The following is a 4,417-nucleotide window of genomic DNA, read 5'->3' as shown; positions in this document are numbered from 1 at the left end:
AATATGTGATTTAAAGTTATCAATGCCTTGATCCCATCTCGCATTGTATGACTTGTGTGTGTGTCCCAGTATCTGTGCACTGCTGTCTGGTGCTGTATGTGCCTCAGGTTGACAATTTGTTTAGATCATTGGGTGGATTTTACTTTCCACTCAGGAGGGTGAGGGATTCATTATGCAGCTTTTGTGCTGTTATTGGATTGATCTCTCTGCCGCCAATCTGTATTCACAAACTCTGTATTCACCACCTTCTAACAACTTACCCACTACAGATGTTAGCTCATCGGCCTGTAGCTCCCAGGCTTTTCCTTGCAGTCCTTTTTAAACAAAGGCACAACATTTGCCAGTCTCCAATCTTCAGGCACGTTACCTGTGACTATTGATGATTCAAATCTCTCTGCTAGGGGACACGCAATTTCCTCCCTAGCCTCCCACAACATCCTGGGATACACTTCATCGGGTCCCAGGAATTTATCTTCCTTGATGCACTTTAAGACTTCCAGATCTCCTTTTCTGTATTATGTACACTCCTCAAGATATCACTATATATTTCCCCAAGTTCCCTAACATTCATGCTTTTCTCAGCAGTAAATACCGATGAAAAATATTCATTTAGGATCTCACCCATCTCTTCTGGATCTGCACAAAGATGACCTTGTTGATTCTTAAGAGGACCTACTCTCTCCTTAGTTACTCTTTCATCCTTTACATATTTGTAGAATCTCTTTGAATTCTCCTTTGCCTTATCTGGCAAATGTCCCCTTTTTGCCTTCCTGATTTCTCTCTTAACTCTACTTCTACACCCTCCATACTCTTCAAGGGATCCACTTGATCCCAGGTGCCTATGCATGTCATGGGCCTGCTTCTTCTTCTTGCTAATAATTTCTGGTTAATAATATTCAGCAGCTATCACTGGGATTGTTGTCTGTAGAGCAGAGTAAGTCAAGGGGAGATTTGAGAGAGTGATGGTGAAAACTGGAGGGTTTTGATAAATGAGGAGAAATCATTCCTACTGGCAGGAAGGACACTAACCAAAGGTCAGAGATTTAAGAAAATTGGCAAAGGAAGCAGAGGTGGGAAGTTACAACCTGGAGTGTGATACCTGAAAGAGTAATGGAAGCAAGTTCGCCATCTAAAGAATTGAAGAAGTCATTTCCCCACTCCCCCACTCCACTCATTACCCTTCAATACTCCCCACTCCACTCACTGCCCCTTAATACTCCCCCACTCCACTCACTGCCCCTTAATACTCCCCCACTCCACTCACTGCCCCTCAATACTCCCCCACTCCATTCACTGCCCCTCAATATTACCCACTCCACACACTGCCCCTCAATACTCCTCCACTCCACATTCTGTCCCTCAATACTCCCCCACTCCACCCACTGTCCCTCAGTACTCCCCCACTCCACACTCAGTCCCTCAAGTTCTTCCTGAGGGACACAAAACTCTGACATCCAGTCTGAATCTGATGTTACACTGAATCTGATCCGATCAGTTACGCTCCATCTCAGCCATCTCTTTCATTCTTTCAGCTCCTTATCAGAAAGCTGTCATTGCCACAGAAGTCACTGATTTGTGATGTTCAATTACCTACTCTGATGAGGTCCAAATGATGTTGTTTGGGTTCTGATGAAAGGTCATGACGTTAAACGCTGGGGGTAATTTTCCAGCGGTGTTGCGCCCGGCACAAGTCTGGCTAAATTGGTAAAGTTTCACGAGGGCTGAAAAACGGGCCCGGGGGCGATTCTCCGGTTTTAGCGCAGCGGGCCGGGAGAATCTTGTGTTGGCCGATTCGTGGGATTCCCACGAGCGTTCGTGCCGCAATTGCTCTTCTCAGGCCAGCGTCTGCTGGAAAATAGCTGGGAGGTGGGGCTAATGTTTAAATAGGCTTTAAAATACAATTTAAATGTAATTATTGGGCCCAGGGGTGAATTCTCTGGGCCAGCAACCTTCTCCCGCCCCGCCAGGAGTCTTCACTCTGGTGGGGTTCAGACTATTCCCTACTTTCGGGGAACTACCGGCCTGACCACACTGCAGTGAAGGGGGGCAATTGGAGCCCTGCAGAGGTCAGGTGGCAGGGTGGTGGTGCCCTCTAAGCATGGGCACCCTGGCAGTGCCAGCCTGATCCTCTGGCATTGCCCAAGGGGTAAAGTGGCCATGCCTGGCACTGCCTGCCAGGCATCAGGCAGTGCCAAGGTGCAGGCCTAGGGGCAGGGCCGGGGGCAAGGTGACAGGGCGAACCGTCAAGGTGGGGGGGGGTCCCAGTGTCACTCTGCATGGGAATTGGTCAGGGCTGGAGGGAGGCCAGCAATCGGGGTCGCCTGGGGCGGGATGGTTAGCCAGGGGTGTCTGTGGGAGGGGGACAGCTGGGGTGGGGGTCTGCCTCCTGAGGGGGGGGGGGATTGGAGCACTTTGGGATAAGAGAGGGGTTCAGGGCTGGCATGCGAATGGACGGAGGGTGGAGAGGCAGCAGTGCAAGGGTCCCAAGCAGGTCAGCGGTCGAGCTGGCCAGCAAACTACAGACTGACAGTCAGGACCACTGCATATGTACAGAGTCCCGGAACTATCAGACTCCAGTGTGAATTGTCCCCACAGCCCCCTGAGCTTTTAATAATATTTGCAGTTATGACCTCTGCATTGCACAGAATGAGGGAGATTTTTTTCTAAGTCACACTGAAGAAACAATTGTGATTTGCACCAGTTTTCTTGTGAATTCGACACTTAAAACATTTTTAGGAGAATTGCAGCCCATGGGATTCGAGCCAAGCACAGACCAGTTTGCGATCTGTCCGATCCCTTCAGGCTAGCGTGAACCAGATCCAGAAAGGGCAAGAAGGTGATTAGCACGTATTTGAATACATTCTAATATATTAGTCAGTTTAAAGTCAGATCCTCTGGCTTCACACAATTTTCCCACACACCTGTGGATGTCCTCCAGGTGCCAATTACTACAGGTCCTGACAAGCATAGACCAGGTGAGACGGACTCTGAAACCGAGCGAAGGGATGAATACCCCCTCTGCACTTACAGAGTGCTTAAGGGAGGGAGGGGAGAGGTCAGGTCAGGCACTTCCCCAAAGTATTGGTTGTTAATGTGGCAAGTCTTCCTTCTATAGACTTGAAACCCTTTGATGTGCCACCCAACATGTCGAATTAAAAGATCTGTCAGATGAAGGTGAAAGTCTTTCCTCTATGATGGAAATCATCAAACTGCTCATTTAACATTCAATTTCATTCCCCTTCAAGTTTTTGGATGATCTGTAGAAGAGGAAGATCTGAGTTCAGATTATGGGGGGTGAACTCTCTATGGGAAAGGGGTGAAACACAGAGGAGTTGCAGCTTTGAGTTGCAGAATCTTTAATGTTGATTATTTACTATTACCCTATCCCTAACTATTGTGTCTGCCTCCATCCATGCCTACTTGATGATCCTATAACTTCCTATATCAAAAGGAATAAGTGGTTTAATTTCCTCTTTTGCAAACCACTTATTTCAAAGAAACCATAGACCGTCAGTCAGACTTAGAATCTTTGTAAATCTTTGGTTAAGATCAATGGAAGTATTGGAACAGCTATGGGACAACATTCCACAATATTACTGAAGACTGGCCTTCCAGAATTAGCTGCACCCCTAGCAGCAAAGCTCCAATACTGACATCTTGCCAACAACACGAAAAATTGCCTGAATATGTCTAAAAAGCAGGACAAATCCAATCCATCCAATTACCACCCCATCAGTCTCTTCTCTATTATCAGCAACAAAGTGATGAACAGTGTTCTTGACAAAGTTATCAATTGGCATTTGCACAGCAATAACCTACTCACTGATGCTCTGTTTGGGTTCTGCCAAAGCCACTTGGCTCCTGACTTCTTTACAGCCTTGGTCTAAATATGGACAAAAGAGCGGAACTCAAGAGAGAGGGTAAAAGTGATTGCCCTTGATATGAAGGCAGTATCTTATGAGTGTGCTATCAAGGAGCCCTGGCAAACATGAAGCCAATGGGACTCACAAAGGAAGATGAATGTATTTGTTGGAGGCCAATCATCACAGTCCCAGGACTGCAGGAGCTCCTCGACATAGTGTCCTAGGCCCAACCATTTTCAGTTGCTTCATCAATGATATTCCCTTCATCTTAAGATCAGGTGTACTGTTCACTATGATTGCAGAATGATCAGTATTATTTGTGAGTCATTAGACACTCAAGCAATCCATGTCTATATGCATGAAAGACCTAGGCAATATTCAGGTTTGGACTGATAAGTGACAAATAACATTAGTCCCAAGTAAGTACCAAGCAATAACCATCTCCAATAAGACAGAATCCAGCCACCTCCCCTTCACATGCAATGACATTACCATTGATGAATCCCAAATGTCAATATCCTGGGAGATACATTGACCCAAAGCTGAACTGGATC

This window comes from Carcharhinus amblyrhynchos, chromosome 18, assembly GCF_965287045.1.
Source record: "Carcharhinus amblyrhynchos chromosome 18, sCarAmb.v2.hapA, whole genome shotgun sequence".
Lineage (NCBI taxonomy): Eukaryota > Metazoa > Chordata > Chondrichthyes > Carcharhiniformes > Carcharhinidae > Carcharhinus > Carcharhinus amblyrhynchos.
The sequence above is the reverse complement of the archived record's forward strand: the minus strand, read 5'-3'. Positions refer to the sequence as shown.